Here is a 20,797-nt window from a genome sequence, read left to right on the forward strand (position 1 = left end):
CCTGCTCAGCTCTGCTCCTCATGATGTGAGAAATTAGGAAAACTACAGCTGCTGCTTATGCTTTTCTTTAAGAATAGAACTTATGTCTTCAGGGGAGCCTTCCTATCAAAAAAAAAATAATCTATACTACTCATCTCTAAAACATGTTAGGAGAAGTATACTATGTGTTTACCAAAGTTAGCAGAACAGGTATTGAAGATCTACAAGTTTCCATTCTGGTCTGTGCTTTTGTGTAAAAAATTACCTTTCCTGACCCAGGAGAATTCTATGTGGACTTCAAAGTATTATATATAGTGATCTACTTAGTCTGCAGAGGGAACTCAGAGAAAATTCATCTGCCATAATAAACTCCATGAGATACAGAAAAATTGATTTGAGTTTTTTTAAATAGACATAGATATTATAGAATGCATGTGTAAGTATACAATAAGTTACATGTAGGTGTTGACCGCAACTGAAAATACGGGAAGAAGCTGCTGGATTTCAGCAGTTGTTCCCTCAAAATCAAGAAAAATCAAATCAAGCTGGAGGAGGTTTTCAGAAGGGCTGGGAGGAGGGAAACAGAATGAAAACCCCACCGTGGGAAGAAACAAACAAGCAAAAAAAGTCATTTATTGAGTTTATGAAAGCAACAAGCTGAATAGAAGATCTGATTGTCATCCATAAATACATTGGGCTAGAACTGAAATCACTAGTGAAATTAAGATAGGGCAGGAACAAGAACAAACATGACTAGTAATATATTTGGGGTGGAAATTAGAAAGTTTTTTCCATTTCAGAGCAATGAAGTTCTGGAACAGCATCCCATTAGGACTTGCAAAAGCAATTAGTTTGCAAATGATAATAAACTAGCAGGTCTCACAGATCCCACGAGAATTGTAGAACAGAGGCATAACATTCAAAATGATCTGAACAAATTAAAGATATGGTCTGAAATAAATAGGATGCAGTTCAATGCAGGAAATTACAAGATATTATTTTAAAATTATTTTAAAATCAACTGCATGGAAACAAGATGAAAAATTCCTTGTTACAAATTTCTGTAGAGAACATTCATGGAAAGTAGGGCGGCTTAAAGAAACCATGAGTTAGCCTTACCAGGAGAACACACATCTTACTGGGGTGCCTATAATATTGCTGTTACTGTAAGGTATGTGAAGAAAAGCATCCTGCTTTCCTCAAGCACTGGAAATTTCCCAGTCACCAGTTCAGACACTATAACCACAGAAATACATGGTTAATTCAAAGTCTTAAAAAAAGCAATAGGACTGATGAAAGTTTTGGAATATAGAGCTTTTTACTCTCAGTGCAGTTTAGAGAAAACAGCACTGTTTCAAATAAATGTTGTAAATGAAGGTTTGAAAAACATGATTCATCTTTTTTTTTTATTATTAACTTAGGTATCCTGTTATAAATTTATATGGGACTTGTGCCAAGCAAATATTTTAGATAATCTCAAAACAAAAGAGTAACGTTTCTTAACAAAATTGTACACATGGTGGACATATATTTTAGGCTGTACTCATGATGCAAGCAAGACACATTGAAAGAGTCATATCTGGAGTAATGTATCAAACTTTATACATATAAAAACTAGCATAAAAGTAATAGATGCTACATTCCCAGAAACTGAACAGCCATAGTGAACGAAAACATGGGTTGACATTAATTATGCAACAAAATAAAAAACAAAACCCGATTTCCCTGTTTCTCAAACTGGTCTACAAAAAGAAGCAGCCCTGGAGCTCTTGCAGATATTTGTACATGTTAACAAGCAGTTATCTAGCTTCCTCTGTCATTTCTAATTAGTAATATGGTGTAATGTACTTAAGAAGTTCAATGGCATGATGATTAATTACCACAAAGCAAAAACTCCATGTGTAATTGATCTCTAAGTTCTTATGCTAATTGCAAACCTGCCACCCGAGGGTGTTATAAATGTTGATTTCTAGTGTAATGTCTCATTCAGCTTTTCCACTTGGACATTTCAGTGTTGTTCATTATCATGGTATTCAGGAGTACGAGGACATGAACTTATTGAACAACAAAGGTTATGATACTGTTAGGGGGGAAATTAGGCACTGAAATAGCCCTGAAATGGCCCCACAGGAAAAAAAATGCTGTTGTTAGTGTATCACTTTCTGACAATGGAAATTGTCAGTGATAACAGAAGCAAATTTGAAGTTAGACATATAACAGCAAAAAGTGCTGTTTTTCAGTACACAATGGTAAATATGTGGATCTTTTCATTGTTACTCTTTCTGCTTTAATTTGTCAAGGAAGCAGGTCACTGGGAAAAAAATTAAGTATTAGACTAAAATGGAACAAGGATGAGATCATGTCATGTGCAGATGGTGTCATATCTTGCACCTTCCCCAGTTACCACTTTGTACTCAAAATGTAGGCATAACCTCAGCTGTGCTGGGAGGAGATGTGGTGGCCTTTGGTTCTGCCCCTATCAAAAGCACAGCAATTTGTGTTGCGGTTGGTGTTAGGGAGGGCAGAGCACTTGGACTTTACTACATTGCTCTGCTCAGTGTGAAAGTAGCAGAGGTGATTTGAGTGGAAAAAAAATTCAGTCCAACCTCTGAGAACTAAATATGTGTACAGAATACCAAGAGGATTGACAGATAATAGGATTAGAATGACTCAGAATGGTAGAGGTTATTAAAACTTTATATTCCACACAGATAAAGGGTCAAAATAGCTCTTTCGCTCAGAGTACAGAACACTTCTACAATTAGAGATCGAAAGTCTTGTTCATGTGTCTTCTGCAAAACTTTCAGGACTTAGGTCAAGATGCTTCAAAAAAAAAAAAAAAGGAAAAAGTGATGTTTTCAAGACTGTCTGTTTTCCTGTGGTTTTTTTCACTTCTTAAAAAGAGTTTTTGCTAACCTGTACAAACAGGTTCAAAGCTTCAAGCATATGGATGACGAGAGTCCATTCCAGTTTGCATTTGAGTCTAGCAAAGGTGCAGTTCAATTCAGAGTGAAGGTTTGGCAGCTGCTCTCAGGACCACAGGGGTAAGGAATACATACCAATGAGGAGGACCATGCTAAAGCCAGAAGTTACCTTTATGTGGCTTTACAAGATATAGAAAATACAACTGGAAAAGTTCACCTTTGCACACTAAGCCCAGTTCCATTATATATTTATATATATTTCCAGCTAGAGAGTTTAGTCTTGAAATCCTCATTACAAAGGCAATCCATCATAGAAACATACTCTATTTAGGGTTGGAAGGGATCTTTAAAGGTCATCTAGTCCAACTTCCCCCGCAGTGAGCAGGAACACCTTCCACTAGACCAGGCTGCTCAAAGCCTCGTCCAACCTGACCTTGAATATTTCCAGGGCATCTACCACCTTTTTGGGCAACATCCTCCAGTGTTTTACCACTCTCATTGGAAAAAATGTCTTTCTTCTATCTAATCTAAATCTGCCCTTTTTTAGTTTAAAACCATTACGCCTTGTCTTATGGCAATAGGTCGTGCTAAAAAGGTTTGTTTATTTTTCATGATCCGCCACTGGGGGGAAAAAAAACAACACTCAAGGAAAATCCCTCATCACTTTCTAACTTAAGAATTGACTGGAATGAACCTTCCAGTATCGGTTTCTGTCAAACTTTTATCCTGTCATAACAGGAGAAACTGTAGCTGCATGCATGCACCCTAAGGTTTCTCAGGAATGTCTGCCATGTTTTCTGTTGTTATGTGAAAAAAGAAGCAAAACACAAAATCACTTCTGGAGACAACGTTTATGCATTTCCTCTCTCACTTGCAAGACAAGAGTGGTTAGGATCTAAGCAACTACTTATACTTGCCTGTTAGCTTGCTTATTTGGCATTGCAAATTTTTTCCTTTCCTTTTCTTTCTTTCAATTTGTTTTGTGTTTTTTTGTTCTGTTTTGTTTTGGTTTTGGGAAGGAACAGTTATCAGAACACAAAAAAAGATTTTAAGTGTATTATTCTCAGAATATTCAGTTCTTGGGTTCATAATCTTTTCCTTGCTGAGGGCTATAGAGGCCTTTCAAACATCTTTGGTGGGTCTCATAAAAATACACTTTAGTGTTATTTATAATAAAGAGAAAAAAATCACATGGCTGCAGGCTATAAGAAATGAAGTCTTAGTTTTTTCTGGGCTCCTATTATATGTCAGTTCATATCTGAAGTCTCCTAATGAGGCTAACCACATTTCTGAACTAAGGGTTTATTTTTATTGGGGATTTTATTCACTATTAAATTGCATAAGACAGTTCTATATGAAATAAATACTTAAGTTGAAAAAAAAAATCCCTTTGGTTTTAGCTTAAGATTTTGGGATGGTCTGTAGTGACACTGGAGAGTGTTACTGACAAAATTAACCACCTTTCAAATCTAGCAAGTGTTTTTAGATCAAATAACACAGGAGTTAAATGGAAAATATTCCAAAATATGATTGCTACATATGATTATTTGACCTTGTTATTTACAGTAAGGAAATTTATAATCTAATTATGCTGAAAATCTTTGATAGTCTGTCACTTCATCCTTCCAACACCAGTTAGTCATGAGAGGCATGTGGACTGGCTTCCTGGAATAAACTTCTGTTATCCCATTTTTATTCCTCTGTGTGTCTTTAATGGTGTATTGTAGAGCTTGTCCAAGAAAAAGAAATCACATGAGAAGATACATGAACTTTAGTGATACACAACTCCAAAGCAGAACAACAGGTATTGCCCCTAGATTAGCACTTAATAGACAAATGGCTGAGAAATATGGTGCAGGTGAAGTTACGCTTCACAGCTTTGTTTAATTGAGCCATTATTTATAATCCAACCTAAAAGACAGCTTATAAAAAGGAGTAGCAACTCTAGTATGTAACATGCTCCATAAGGGTGTCTTTTATGGGGAGTGTATAGTACTTGTCAATTTATAAGTGTGTGCTTAAACAGCTGCAATATTAACAAAATCAAAGAAAACTATCTGATATTCAGTGTAGAAAAATGTCAGTCTAGTTTCCCAGTTTACAAAACCTACTTTCAGAAGGTCATGTGATGTCATTAATAATTTTTAGGACTTTATTCCTCTACAAAAGGACTAACATTTCTCACCAGTTGCCTTTAAATTATTGCCAGAATTTTTCAGAGTTAACTGAAAGAGATACAATTACAGGGCTTTATTATTACTTATACCTTTCTTATGCTCTTTAATTTCAGCTCCAACATCTCACACATTTTATCTTCAGAAGCCTGAGTCATTTCTGCAGCTGCTTCCAAGATTTATACCTTTCCTGACACTAACAGCCTAATTTTGCCTCCATGAGAAATAAGTCTTACATAGAAACTGGTCTCCAAAACCATTCCTCATTTCAGGTATTAGATACATTGGGCTTTCAGAATCTTTTCTCATGCTTCAAGACACCATTTTATACAGAAATCTGAGTCAGTAAAAGCGATCCTTAAAAACTCATAGTTCACGGGAGAGGGAAGTGGATTCAAGAGAATAGAAAACATAGCAGTATGCATTAAAAAGGGAATCAGAAGTACTTCAAATTCCCTAAGCTTCCGTTTCCAGAGATAGTGGAATTAAATTATTAAACATTTCATAAGCGCTTACGTTATAGCAAGCTGATAAAAATATGACCAATGTGGAACTGTCAAGAATAAATTATGTTAAAGCAACCTAATCTCCCTTACTGACTGAAAATTTAGCCTATGTAAATAGAAAGAAGAAGGGGCAACAGGTGTTAAAAGTTTTTCATACTGCTCTGGTATGAAGTTCTTAAATAAATTAGGCAATATGGCCTATATTTTACATATAAATCAGAAAATCACTACCTAAAAACTCGGAGGAGAAGAAAAGGACATCCTTTCATTTTTCTATAAATGAGAGGATGTTTCAGATGGATGTACTACAGAATCTATTCTGAAGATTTTCATTGGTGACTTGACTGTGGAGATACAAAGTAATCTAATACCAGCTAACAAGTTACAAAAAAGCCATGAAAATGTTTTTCTCTGGAAAACAGAATCAGAATTTTACATCATCTTGGTAAATTTGTCAGAATTTCAAAAATCCTCATGTTGTCATGCAATTAAAAAAAAAAAAGTGTATAAGAATAAAGGGGAATCAGGCAAAAAAAAAAAAAAGGAAAAAAAAAAAAACCCCAAACGCATGGTGCGTTCGGTTTAGAAGATGGAAGACGAGGCTGTTGCCATCCTCTTCCTTCCCGTCTCTTGGGCCAAAAAAAAAAGTATCCTTTAGAAGTGTCCCCTCCCCAGCAGATTAGGGCTGAACACAGACAAAATATAATCAGCATGGATCTTGCTGGAAATATACAAATTCCAGCCTGGACTGGGTTAGTATAAGGTAATTATTATTCTCTATTTGTACAGTGATGACCTCAGCTGGAATACTGCCTTCAGATTTGGGTACTGCAATTCCAAATTTAAATCATACTTGAGAGACTTCAGAGAACTGTCACAGAAATGAGAAGAAGTTTAAGAGCACGACTTATGCAGCAAGGTTTGGAGGAACTGAGTTTGTTTAGTCTAGAGAAGAGAGGATTAAGAGGAAAGTTTCAGGTTTTTGATACATGAGGTACTATTATACAGATGAGAATCCTCAACATTCCCAAGGAGAAAGGGGGTGAGAACAAATTGGTTTAATCAGTAAAGGCTGAGGGGGTAAGAATAGCAAAAAACCCCAAAATTACAATGATAGCAAAGTAATTCCAACAATGTGGGCAGCATCAAAGTATCTCCTTTACTGGAGAGTTTAAAACAGACTTGGCAACCACATCAGAAGTAGATCCAATTCTTCTTGCTTCTGTCTCAGAGGTGACTGCAGGCCTAGATGACCACCCAATGTTCCTTCCAACCTTATGTGTCTTTGGGAAAAAAAAGCCATGGAAGCACTAAATAGCAGATATGGGACATCCTAATACAGCATGTCATGTACTCATTGGTATGATAGTTTCAGAGAGTTCAGACCACGGTACAAGAAATAATCCATTGAGCTGAAAACATTCAGAGGTTTCTGATATTCTGGGGTACAATTTTCCAGGAAGGCAGTTTTGAACTTTTAGCAGTCAAACTCTCTATTTATTATTTTCTTTGTAAGCAGCATGCACTCTTCTGTGCTGTGGGACCAGGATACTTCAGACCTAGATGCAAACGTCAGCTATAGGGCCCTACACACCGCAAATCTTCATTACTTTGAAGACTGTGGGTCCAGGTGGCTTTGGCCTTTCTGATAGTCCAGTTGTGGAGATGTGTGAGGTAGTAGTTTATCCCCACCTCGAGTCAATGTGCTCTGCTCTAGGCCTTTTTATATAGGAGGGAATGAAAAATCCACAAATTCCTGATAATCTACAACACAAACAGATCAAAGCTTACCTTCCAAGGCAAAATGTCACCCAGGAACACCATGATCAATGCAGGCCTTTTAGGCTTTTGAAAACCCATATGTGCACAAGTGAATATTTTTCCTTTAGTGATTGATACAGTAAGAGTTCAAATGTCTAAAATGAAAAGGGGTCATATCTATTTCTGTTATTATAATGTCAGGCAAATTAACACCTCATTTTTTTCCCCCTGAGACTGATGTGCTTGAAATGGAGTGAAAACTTCAATATGAGTCAAACAATTCACTCAGCAGTTACAGCTATTGAAGCAACATGATTTGCTGAATGTTCAAAATGTGCCCATGCTTTTTCTTTCCCTAAAAGGATTTCTTAGGACACCCAATATATGATCATTTTAAGTATGTAATCAACACACAACTCATCGATATTTCAGTAACCCTAAAACATATTTGGAAAAGTTTGATCTTATTCTGTTTAGTGTAGTGCTTATTTGTGTAAGAAATCCTAAATTTAAGAGAGGGGAAGAAAGAGGAATGCAATCCAAGTATTCAGTGGAGGTTTTATTGGGAAGATTCTTCTGTAACAGAAGCTTTGCTCAGATATCCATATCCTGTCCTGACAAAGTTCACTGCTTCATTGCAACAGCAAGAACTAAGACATGTCAAAATCCTGAAATCACTGCCCATGTACTCAGAGCACAGACAACAGGTTTTCACTTGATATATCTGCAAATTCTCACTTACACTCCCTCTGTTGAAGAAGATGTCTAGTAGAGAAACAGAAAATTATCCAGACATGAAGTAACTCATGTTTGGTATGACACAGGAAAAAATTCACTATAATCTTGTTTCTCCTCATGATTCAAAACTACGTAAAAATATTGACAATTTCCCATATTGAATTTTAGTCCTGAATCTGCTGCAGTAGAGGTCTACTGGGACTGTTCCTGAGCTCTTCGCTTTTCTGGCCATGGGAGTGATTGCAGCACTTTATGGTTCAGCCACATCAGAGAATCTGCTGCCCCTGAAAGCTCTGTAGAGAATTCTCCCATTTACTCTTGCCAGCTCAGCTCCTGCACTAAGCAAAAAGTTGCCATCATTTTAGCAGTGGCTTTACAAGTTCTTGCTTTTTTTTTACATTGCAGCTTTTCTCTGAAAGAGAAGCTCATTGCTGGCTAGGAAATCAAAGGCTTCTGGATTTGCAAACAGTTCATGCAGACTGCTGCCAATCTGTTATTTAATGCAAGGGTCAGAAAAGTACAACAGGCAACAACGGAGGTGGATGTTGCAGGGTGGGAGTTGAGACATCTGATTAAGATTCAGCAGGAGCAAAGAGGAGATGCTACACCAAAACACGATGTCAAAGATAAGGTGATGAGAAGTGAGAAGCATCTAAACTCTGAAATGCAGTATTTCCTGACTCTATTGGATTTCTAACAGAAAATTTCTAATTTAGAAAGAAAATTATCATCTGATACATGTGTTTGAAAGGCTGTCAAATCCTTTAGTGTCAGTGACTCCCCAGCATCCTTTCAATCATAATGACCTTGAGTTTTGAATTGCTTGGAGTTTCTTTTTCAATAACAGGAACGTTTTTTCTGATTTTGCCATTTCAACATATGCAAAGGAGTCTATCATGAAGAAGTAAGAGTTCCTCTTGCCTAAGAACAGCTATGTTGTCACATTTTGCCAGGGGCTCAGAAGAGGATGGAAAGCCACAGCATATTTGTACAGATCAAATTCCATAAATGCAATTATTAAGTTGTATTTTGCTATTATTTTTCCATCCCACAGAAATAGTTCATGGTATAGCCAGGTTTCTTCAAAAGTTCTTGAGAGCTCTGGAGATTCATCCAATTTTTTTTTTCCAGTTTGGGCCCTGCAGTTATGAATACTCTTTTTACTGGTTGTTCTTAAGAAGAAAAAAAATCCACTGTTTTACACCTGGAGTAGCTTGACAAAAAGGGTCCTGAGGGTTCAGGTGGGCAAAAAGTTAAACATAAGTTCTGCAAGCGTATTCTTGTGGCAATAGATGCCCAACTGCATCCTTGTCCGTATTGGCAAGAAGGCAGCCAGCAGGGAGTAATCCTCTTCCTCTTGTCCTGCACTTTTGATACTGTGTCATCAAGTCTGGGGTCTTCAGATAGAAAGAAAAGAGATATTGACAAACTGGACTGTTGCTGCATAAATTGTCTCCTGCATAGATATAAGATTGTGTTTTGCACAAATTAAGGAACTTTTGGCTCAAGTTTTGCCTGGCACAGAAAGAAAATTTAAGCCAATGTGAAAACTCCAGGTTTTTTGAGCTGTTCTCTTGAAAAATTGCATGCTATGGTACCATGGAATGCATCAGTACAAATTCTCCACTCTTACAGATCCCTTGTCCAGGGACGGGTGAACTTGTTCTTTTAGGGCAGCACAGAGCTCAATCAAGCCTTACTGACATGTCTGATAGTGGATCATCTCAAAGTCATTTCCCTTAAATGTCTGTTGTTTCTCCAAAGGGCAAATGTTTCCTCATTTTGCAGTAGCACGGTGTACTTTTTTTCTGACTGAAAGTCATCTGCTGACGCTTCTTTATGCAGCCTGGAAAGGGGTAATGCTTCTTGTCTCTCAAACACAGCCGTCCCTTGAATCTGTGTAAGCAGTTCAGCAGATAAAAAGCTGTTGTTTTCATCACCTCTTCAGCTATGTGTACACAGCAGAAACACTCTGGGAGAGCATACAAGAGCAACGCAGGCTCCAAAGAAAACCCAAATTCAAACAATGCTCCCCAGGCAGTGGAGATAACTAACTCTATTCACTGAGCAAGGATGTTCTACTGATTGTTCCAAAAACACAGAGATTGTAGTTGCAACGTATTTGACAGAAGAATGCCACCTCTTAGAAAGCTTTGAGTTGTTTAAACATGCTACAAGAGGAATAAAAAGGAATTTCATGAACTAAATTTAGCAAAACACATTTTCTCCAAAGACTGGAGCCACATTTAAGAGATTAACTAGACTGTGCTCTGGGAAGATAATTCTCATGTTAAGAAATTATGCACTTCCTTAACATAGGTTTCCAAGGGTTTATCTAAGTGTTCTTTTGAGAGATCGGTCCGGTAACACTCTGAACTAACTAGTAGTGGTGCAAACAGTCCTAAGCCTAGACTAAGATTCTTCATATCTTAACAAGAATCATTATAGGAGGCTCTGCAGTGTATCTGCAGCAGAACGGCTTCCAGCTATCAGACTAATTCTGACTACTTATTCCATATCTGTTTATGGAATATTATTTGCTCCAAGACCCAAACTATTCCTTTATTATTAAGACTTGAACACTTGCAATTAATCTCATACAATTTCATTGCAATGCAAGATTTTTCAAGGAAGACAGAAAAGCCTTTGCAGAGGAGTTAATAAAAAATAGAGTTTGCAGTATTTTTTTCATAGAATCAACTTATTTTTTAATTATAAAGTCCTATTACTCCCTTTCCACTTATTTTTAGACCACAAATGTAGAGGTTTTGCCAACATTCATTTAAATTCTGGTTCAAAAGAAAAATCACAGAATGACTGAAATTGGAAAGGTCCTCTGGAGGTCATCTGGTCCAATTGACTTGCTCAAGCAGGGCCACCTAGGGTCAGGTGCCCAGGATCATGTCCAGACAGACTTTTGATATCTCCAAGGATGGAGACTCCACAATCTTCCTGGGCAATTTGTGCTGGTGTTTAGCCACCCTCACAGTCAAAAAGTGTTCAGAGGGACCATCCTGTGTCTCAGTTTGGGGCCATTGTTTCTGCTACTTTCACCAATGAAAAGAGGCTCTGTCCTCAAGTTATCTTTCAAACTTAAATGTAGCTAAAGTTCAGTCCCAGAGAGATGAGTTAAAACTAGTACAACATGCAGTAATTCCTTTTCCACTTTTATTTGTATATTTGATCAGTGTTTTTATGAACAACACCGTTATTTCTATTGCTCTGTTGTTACTACCTTTCTTACTATACACACTACAATACCATTTTTTTTTGCTTCTCAGTGAATGTCATATTTCCTGTACATTTATTATCTTTATGATTGTAAGTTCTTCAAGTCTTACAAGCCACCCAAATTATTTTTCAGGAATTCTCCATCTATGTTTAAAAGAAACCTGAATTTTTACTTAAAAATTCCTCCCGTCACACAATGTCTTCTATTTTTTACTAAGTTTTACTGGTTCTTGATTTTTTCTATATAGATTACTGGGATTTCCAGAGACATCCCCTTTTCCTTTAAATAATTTCTACTATGACAGTTTATAAATTATGTCCTAGGATCACTGCCTTCCCAACACCCCAGCAATCTATTTGCATTTCTAATGCACTCAGAACAATATCCAAATGCCAGCAAAGCATTTAACCTTGTCATTTTACCTGAAATTAGGAATTCAGATATTTTCTCTTTGGTTTTTATTATTTTGATTTATTAGTGAAATGTTCTGTTTGCAAGTTGCCACTTCCAGGATTGGATCTGAGGGTGCTTTAAAATCATCAGAGATGGAAAGGGGAATTTTCTGCCCCAGTAAGAGTTTGCTGGAGATTATCCACATGCCAAATTAACTGGTACTTGGGCCAGAGCTTATTTAAAAGGTTCACTTCACTATTTTAGAGGCATGTTTAAAAATCTCTCTTTAATTTGATTTATTTTATTGCTTTAGAAGATGCATTGCAAGTTATCTAACCCTTTGGCTAGATCCTTATAGAGGTATAACGATCTGTTACTACCTACAAAATCCTGATAGGCACAGGATTGACAACTGTTCAGAGAATCTGTGGTGAGTGCTTGTCAATCAAAGTGATCACAAGTTCTTGAATGGCATGAGGAACAGGGAAAGATTTTTTTCCTTTTTAATTTTTTTAATTTTTTTTTTATTTTGTGATCTCATATGCAAAGAAGTCTATTACAAACAAGGATATATTTCTCCTTGCCAAACAAGAGATCTGTAGATATATTCTGTCAAGACCTCAGTGGGATGATGTTAATAAACAACCGTTGATCTATTTGAAATTGTCATGTCAGCTCCTCTTCCTCATTGGTTACCAGTACTCTCTGTCTTTATTTATTCATTGGTATGCTGCAAATTTTTGTACAATTCTTCTCTTACAGAAGACCTTTTATAAGTCTGTTACAAGAACAAGGCTTTCCATAAAAAGAGGCCATTCATCTTTCCCATTAAATAACTGTCTCAGGAGATAATTCTGTCCTATAGTGTTATGAAGCTCTTTAGAGCCTAACAAGATGACTGGCATCATTACCCTTATATTGACTTGGTTTAAATTTCTTCTAACTTGAAAAGGATGTTGAATCTTTCTGTTTAAGCCTTGAGCATCATATTATGAAGTTCTCATACTTACAGAGAGTAGTAAGTTTTGCCCATTTTCATAGAGTTCAGGTGTCTCGGGTGAAGAATTTGTACTCAGAAGGAATGTAGTCTAAATTACAAAAAAAATTGACTGAAGATGATGAAAGATCATCAACTGCAACATACAAATGTTCTTCTCCCCAACCTTGAAAGCTTTGCTAGAACATTTCTGCCAACTCAAGAGGATCAAGCACACACTCAGAAAGTTATAATGTTATAAACGCCTGCCAGCTTCAGTAATTTTGATATCTACAAATGAGCAAAAGCCAAAAGTCTGTAGCACAGTTTGAGGCTATATGAGCCACATGGGATGTATAGGCATTTAAACCCAAGCAGATAAACTACGGATCCTTACTCTATTGCTTTTCCTGAAATCTAGGTGTGTCTTCTCATTTAATTCCAGAACTGCTACCATCCTCCTTTCAACAGGATGCTTTGGTCTTAACCTTTGTACATCTCCTGGCTACACTTTTAATTGGCATTTACAGGCCTAAGAAGGAAACTTTCATCTCCTCCTACACCAGTATGCAAAGATTTCTGGTTATTGGCACCCACTCCTGCAGTTGATATATCCCAACCAGAGTTTTTGCTAGGCTGGGTAGAACAGGCTGCTCTGCGTCTTTCTATCCATCTGTACTTGTGCCAAAGCAAATTAGGCCTTTGGTTGGATCCTTGATCGCCTTCATAATAATCTCTTCCTGCTAATTGCCTGTGTGTGCAAACAAATCTGTAGCACAGAGGAGCATGACACTGAAATCTCTAGTTAATGTGCTTGTCCCTAGTGTGCTATATCTCCTGTCAGGGTGAGAATGAAAAGCTTCGTGAGCCTTCATCATTTGTTTTCATGCTGCAGCAGTGGCACCAGAATTTCATCCAAAGAAGTGCTTGCTGAATAAATCAGCAAGCTTCTCTGACAACTATCAAGAGCAAGCCTTTGGGGGAGGATCAGAGTTAAGCTATGTCACCTTCAGGTCTCTGAGCAGCTTTATGTTACAGGAGATGCTATGCTTTTTCACCCTCCCAATTCTTCCTAGCTCTCAGCCTTTCTGTAATTAAAATAATGAGTAAACACTCTTCATCAGCCAGGCATTTCTTATGCTGAGTGAGGCCACTGGGTTTCATTCCTGTTTTTCTCTTGTTCTTCCCCCTTAGAATGTGCTTACGTTTATTCAGAGCTGTGTTCCTGGAACAAGGAACAGAAAGGGATGATCTGGTTTTGATATGGGCATTTTTGCATCCATCTAATGTTTTCAGTAATCTCTAGATAGGCTCAACCTCAAAAGCATATATATACACGTTGTACATATCATTTACCTGGTGTATTTCCTTCTGCCATCATTTAAAAAAGTCAAAGACCTTCAGCTAAAAAACATCTGTAGGCAAAGGCTCTGCCACAGTGAGACAAGAACATCAGAGAGATTATATTAAAGGAGGACAAAGTTAGTGAGGCTAAAAAGCATTTGAAAGCCAGAACAGAATGAGTGTGTGTGAACAAAAGAACAATACATACAGTTAACAGCATGTTTGGGATGTTAGTTCTTAGTTGCTTATGTCTACAGCAGTATTGAAACATACATTGAAACATACAACAGCATGTTGAAAAAAAAAATAATATTTCTCCAAACTTTTTCCTGCTCGTTAAATCTCAGTCACATGCACTTTTGCTGTGCACCAAGATTCATTATTCACTGCATTGTCATTGCCTGTTGTTCACTGAATTCTGACCTTTTCTTTTAATTCAAGGAAATTCCTGCTGAAGACTAGAAAAAAAGTCCCTGTTCTAGCAGATGACTCATTGCTGCCACATCAGCTTCCATAGCATATTTAAGTCTGAAACATTACTGGAACAGAGGAAGAGAAAAGAAAAAGAAGTGGATCAAAAGCTCATTAGTAACTAGAATTCAAGGAAGAAAAAGGTGAATGTCGTAAGACTAAAGATAAAAAAAGGACGTAAAAAGGTTCACTGATGAAAACTGAAAGGGTTAGCAGTAAGAAATGACTGGTCATCTTTAGGGGAGATCACAGAGTAGAAAAACCAACATGAATGTGTTTAAGGGAGAGAACTAGTATGGTGACCTATAGTAACAGGGTTCTCCCAAGTCAAAAGAGATCAATGCCTAGCTCAAACTCTTTGGACAGCACAGATCTGAGTGATACTTAGGAGGAGGATTCGAAACTCAACTACAAACCAAACATGAAATGTACCAAGGGTAATGAAAAGATGGATATCAACACTAAAACCTCTCATTATACAAAGCCCTTCCAATATGTGAGGCATCAATCTCTCCTCCTCCCCTTTTTAGGTCTAAGAACTATCTAGAAGTTCATGAAAGATTATGAGCTGCTGGAAGCAAGGAAATAATACTGCATATTGGTCAGAAATATATCTCACCAGAACTGGAAAGAGATAGGAGAAGACATTATGGATCCTGGGACTAGAAATCCATTTCTTTCTTATTTCCAAGAATCTGTATGTGGAGAAAGGAAGAAGTTTTCTTGTCAGATGTAGGTTCTATCTTACCAAACTCACAAAAACATAAAATCATAGAATCATTTAGGTTGGAAAAGAGCTTTAAGGTCATCAGGTCCAACCATTAACCTAACACTGGCAAGTCCACCACGAAACTATGTCCCTAAGTGCCACTTCTACATATCTTTTAAATACCTCCAGGGATGATGAGAAAAGGAGAATACAGAGGAGATTTCAATCATGTCCACTGTACAAACCACAAAGGAAAAAAAGGGTGTGAAAACATCATTGAGAAAAGATGATAGAGTTTTAGAAGTAAAATATGACCCATAAATCAGATTAGAGATGAAAGGCATTCCGCTTCTAAATATTTCGGCAATTCTCTTAAAATTACTTACTCTTGTGACAAGATGAGGTCTGCCTTCAGATACCACACGCTACAGACTGATCTTCTATAAACTCTTCTTCCTCTCCCCCACAGTATCTTTTAGGCCTTTAATCATGCCAAAGACAGTTTAATAAAACTCTGATATTCCCTCAGAATTGCCATTCAAGTCTATTCCCAAACTGCAGCCCATGTGATGTCATCTTCCTCTGTTTTCTGTTAGCACAATTTCAGTTCTTCCACTGATCCTATTCACAGGTTCAAAATATTTCTTTCGACACCAAAATGTTCTCCCTGCTAGCAGTTGTCCAGTGACCATATTTTATTCATTAAAATAATAAAAATAGCCTACATCGAACCTCCTGAAGCAGGCATTGGAGGTCCATTATAGCTCAATCTCCAAACAGAGCCAACCTTGGATAGAAAAAAAAGATTTCATGTCAAAACCCCACTATATAATGTTTTAAAGTTTTGCCTACTGAGATTTATAAGCACCACTTGAGCTACTCCACAAGAATAGGCATAGCATGCATTACTATCTAGATTTACTGCACAATATTCCAAAATAGTAAGTTAAGGCTCATTAACTCAACTACACAGACAAATGAAGTGGATCCCAACAGCTCTAAATTGACAAAAGTCTATCTGTCAATATAGATCCTTACTTCATCAGGAAATGGTTGGTCTAATAGAAAAATAAAGTCAAGATAATGATGTTACTCGTGAAAAGCTCAGTCTGTGAGCAAATTGTGCAAAAAAAAGAAGGGGGGGGGGGGGGGGGGGGGAGGGAAAAAAAAAAAAAAAAAAAAAAAAAAAGAGGAAAAAAAGAAAGAAAGGAAATAAAAAAAAAGAAAGACAACACGTGGGTGGTCTGCCCAGGAGACTTTTGACTTTGTTTTTTTGGCTATTTTATTTCTTGGCAGAAGAGGGGGGGGGGGGGGGGGGGGGGGCAAAGTGTTTTTAAAGCTGAACAAAATATAACCAATTGAAGGAGAAAAATCATCAAGGACAATATCCACTATGGCAGAGGTCATTTCTGTGGACTTCAGTGTCTTTGGTAACAGGTCAACAGGGCTTTGAGATTTGAACAGGTTGAAAACACAATACCAGATAATCTTTCAGCATTTAGCTCCTGTGTTGCCTTCATTTGCTTCTTCTGTTTCTGATCATCTCTTCTCCTCCCATCTTTGCCTTGTAGACTTTCCTGTTTCTGTTGTTTTGTAAGAGTTCTGCTTAATTAGCTAATGTTTGCAAAGCAGAGTATGTGGTAAGGGCTATTATAATTCTTTGGCAAAAATGTCTGATTAAGATTCAAAGCACAGCCAGAACAGCTGTCAGAAAAACCTCTTGTAATGTCAATGTCCTAATATTGCAGATGATGCCACTGGATACAAATTTATAAGCAATTAGTTCTTTCTTGAGCTTGCAAAGTAAATTCCAAAAATTGTCTCAATAAAATTATTTTCTGCATCTATATTCAGATCCATTTCATAAAAACTAGTATACTGCATTTTTGTATAGTTTTTTTCATCTATTCAGGGCAAGCAGTTAGCCAAAGTAAGTGTAATCAGACATATAATTTATTTATTTTAACAGCTACTTGCTGCTGAAAACACTTTCCTCTTAGAACAATCATTCCATGGCAGGCTTTTTCATTGGTATGCGGAGAATCAGCTAGGCCAAAACCTCAAGTTGATAAAAAATCATTGTCTCCCATTGAGTTCAGACTCATACCTACTGACATCAACAGAAGAAATGGTCCATTTTATTTTCCAGTACCAATTAAGAAACAGGAAAACTTGCATTAATTGTTGGATCATAAAAATTTCAATGTTCTTTCCTTTTTTTGGTCCATTACTTAAAAATTAATTGATTCAGTATATTATTAGCACCATTCCAGATTATTTTTTTTTTACTGCAGCTGACCTATGCTGAAATCCCAAAGCCAATCTGCTCGGAAGTTTTGACGACATGCTTTTGTCTTGATTTCTTTTTTAAATTGCTGTGAATAGAACAGGAGAACACAGCTTGAAAAATCTGAATTTATACATGACCAATGAAATAATAACCATTATTACAGCCCTTAAAGATCTTTTCACAAGAAAAGTTAATCTTTAGAGGAAGCAACCATTCCTTGTGACCTTGAATTAAATTTGCCCTGCTTCCATGGGAAGCTTATTCTTTAGGCTCAGTCACTCCTGACTGCCTTTACATTTATTTGCAATAGCACCTGGTCTTCTGTCTAGTCTCCATTGAATAGGAGTATTTGAAAGGCTGCAGAATAATTTCAGGATAATATGTTTTAGAAGAGTTGGTGAATATGTATGTTAAAGGCAAATGGTTTTTATGAAGGCTTTGTGTAGACACATATCTAAGTAACTAACCAACATTAGAGATGGGGTTCCCCTTTCTCTTTAAAATTATTTTCTGATACTGTAATGGCAGTGTTTTGCTTACCCCCTGCCTTGCATGCATTAACCAAATTATTTCTCTCTTCATTTCATTCTACTGAGCAGAAGTGAATTTAACCCTTCTGATAATTCAGGAACAATCTTCTCCAAGACTGATACAGATTTTTGGGGTTTTTTTATAGAGAAAGACCTTGGGTCCTGAGATTTTTACTGCTGCTTTCCATATGCCATATTTCTGTTGCCGCTGCTACCTGAATGACTAAATTTCCACCTAACTCCCTTCAGGACATCATTGTCTTCAGACACATTTTAAATATTGTAGAGACTCCTCTCTGGTCTCATCCCAAGTATGTGAGAGGGAGCTATCATGTACACATGTACATGCAAGCATGAAAAAATCTGTCTGTAAAGTAAAGAAAACAAAATAATTGGTTTACTGAAAGAACTATAACAAATATTTGCACAGAGACAACTGTTTTTTTTAAAAGACCTCAAGCCTAAACTTTTTACATTGAACCCCAGTGAAGACAAAAACGAAGACGAAGGAAGGCTCTGAGGATGCTCCAGACCGGTACAAGAGAAACAACCTATTTTTTCTCCTAGAGAAGGTGGAAATATCTTCTTAGTGGAATCTCCTCAAATGCCGAGTGAAGACAGCATTGGAGTTTTCAAAAGTGGCATTGGAAATTTCCCAGCTTGAGGACTGATCAGAGAAATACAGAGGTAATGTTTCAATCTTGGGGTGAATTCTGCTATATATATTAATATCATTTTAGATACAGTATAATTTTCATGAAACCACTAGTACAATATTGAGATTAACAAAAGACAGGAGGTTTAGACAGTTCTATTTGAGTGAGTTTTCACTCACACCATCATTGGGAGCACACTATAATAGAGCAAGTCAGCCCCTTGAGCAGCCAAGAGATTTAGTGTTTGCCAAGCTCATTTTATTCAAGCCATGTGGGATTTGCAAAAGCATAGGAACAATTCTCAGGTCACTACCTGCCAAAGAAAAAATGAGTTGTAATTTAATTCATTCAGTCCTGAAAGAGAAGGGACAAAAATTAAGAGTACAAAGATGAATACAGTCCTACAAGACAATAAAAAAATATATGTTCAGTAATAATCCTTCTAGGTTCAAGGAAACGGCATCAGAAATGCAAGGAGTTTGCACAGACATCAAATAAAAGAAATAAAACCCTGAAAGCAACCTAAAATCTGTCCTTGGGCAAGGTTAATGCTTTTTTGATGCAATTGAAACCAATGTAATTTATTCTGGGATCTGTTATTCCCTTCCAGTTCCCAGTCAGACCTTCATATTTTTCCCTCTTCCGATATTGTTTGGAGTTTTAGCTCTTCTCACTTGTGGTTGCTTAAGGAAAAGTCAGCCTGAAGATACTTTCCTGTGCTGTTCCAACAGCCAGGCTTTAGTTTTGCCACTAGAGTCATTTTTAGGGAGCAAGAGGTTTTGCTCCTGATCATCTTGAGGAACTGATTGATATGCTTTCTGAGAGCATCAGATGACAGGCCAGTTGAGCTAGAAACTACTTATAAGGATCAACTTCTGGAACAGAAGGATTAAGTGATGGGAAACATCAAAATATATTCTCTGTGGGTTCTTATGGCTGGAAAAAGCATATGCTGATCCTAGTACTGGATATAAAGCTCCTAGAGAAATCCTGGGCTCTCTGCAATCATATCCTTGATGAAAAGACATGGGAAGTTACTCAGTTCTGTTTGTATCATGCTGTCTTTATGCTCCAAAAAGTTGGCAGATTCAAAAGGACGAGTTCACTGAAGCTAAAATTTTTGAGGTTTTATCAGATTTACCCATATGATCTGCAAATTGTTCTGAAATGCACCATAAAATCAAATTATTTGTAAGAGAGATAAAGGATACAATACTGGATGAGTTACTTCCCTCTTGGCCAGTATTCCCACTAACAAAATAACAATAATTATCCATCAAACCAAAAAGACCTCCAAGTTCTGCAGAGGAAAAACATGCTGTCTACCAAGTGTTAGCATGATACTGAAGCTGACTGCAGTGGTCAAAGACAACTACATCTCTGTACTTTCAGATTATTGCATTATTTATCTTTCAGTCATACAGATTCACTCTGAACTGTTCAGTTCACACTTAACTTGTAATATAGTCAGTATGGGGGCTCTGTGCTGTCTCACCACTGTTCCTTCATTGTCTAAATTTTAAATGTACATGAGCATACTCCTCCTCATGCTCATAAATTAGTTTTTGAACTTCCAGCATCTAGAATCTGCCTGATGTGGTAATAAGACCACACATTATGAGATCTGAAAGCAGATATGTTTCTAAAATTATGCAATTAAAATTTCATAAACAGGATCAAGTGAAAAAAGTAGTCAGCTTCTCACTACCAAAGGAATACAGTGTCAGATACAATTGAGAAAGAACAGGGCAGGGCATACCCGCCCACATGTGATGTTTTCAAATATCCTGTATGTGAAGACAATCATTTTAAGATTTCAGGATTACTAGAACAACGTCAGTGGTTTTGTTGGCTCTCTTGAGAATGTAGAGCAGAGGGGAGATTTCTAAAGGCTAGGAAAGAACCCAACATTTGCCTACCTTAAAAACAGGGAAGGAAGAGAGTTGGGTAGAAAGAAAGAATCACAAACTGAGATTTTTAACTTCCATTCCCAGTAATATGCCAGAAAAAAAAATAGCCTAATTGTTTTTAAATATCCAAACAAATAAAACTACTGAATTGTATTTTATGAAGAGAAAGTCAAGGCTCATTACTTTCTGGAATGGGTTAAGGTG

General features: G+C 37.0%; 1 long non-coding RNA gene across 1 annotated transcript in view; it reads left to right on the forward strand.

The window, feature by feature from the left end:
• The window catches only part of LOC106902908, a 60,070-nt gene extending 41,775 nt beyond the window's left edge, over nt 1-18,295 (forward strand). The window contains exon 4 of the long non-coding RNA XR_001414613.1: nt 18,174-18,295. This is a non-coding gene — a long non-coding RNA (uncharacterized LOC106902908). The remainder of the gene's footprint in view (nt 1-18,173) is intronic.
• Nucleotides 18,296-20,797: the final 2,502 nt, after the last annotated feature.

This window comes from Calidris pugnax, unplaced genomic scaffold (assembly GCF_001431845.1).
Source record: "Calidris pugnax isolate Ruff unplaced genomic scaffold, ASM143184v1 scaffold14, whole genome shotgun sequence".
Taxonomy (NCBI): domain Eukaryota; kingdom Metazoa; phylum Chordata; class Aves; order Charadriiformes; family Scolopacidae; genus Calidris; species Calidris pugnax.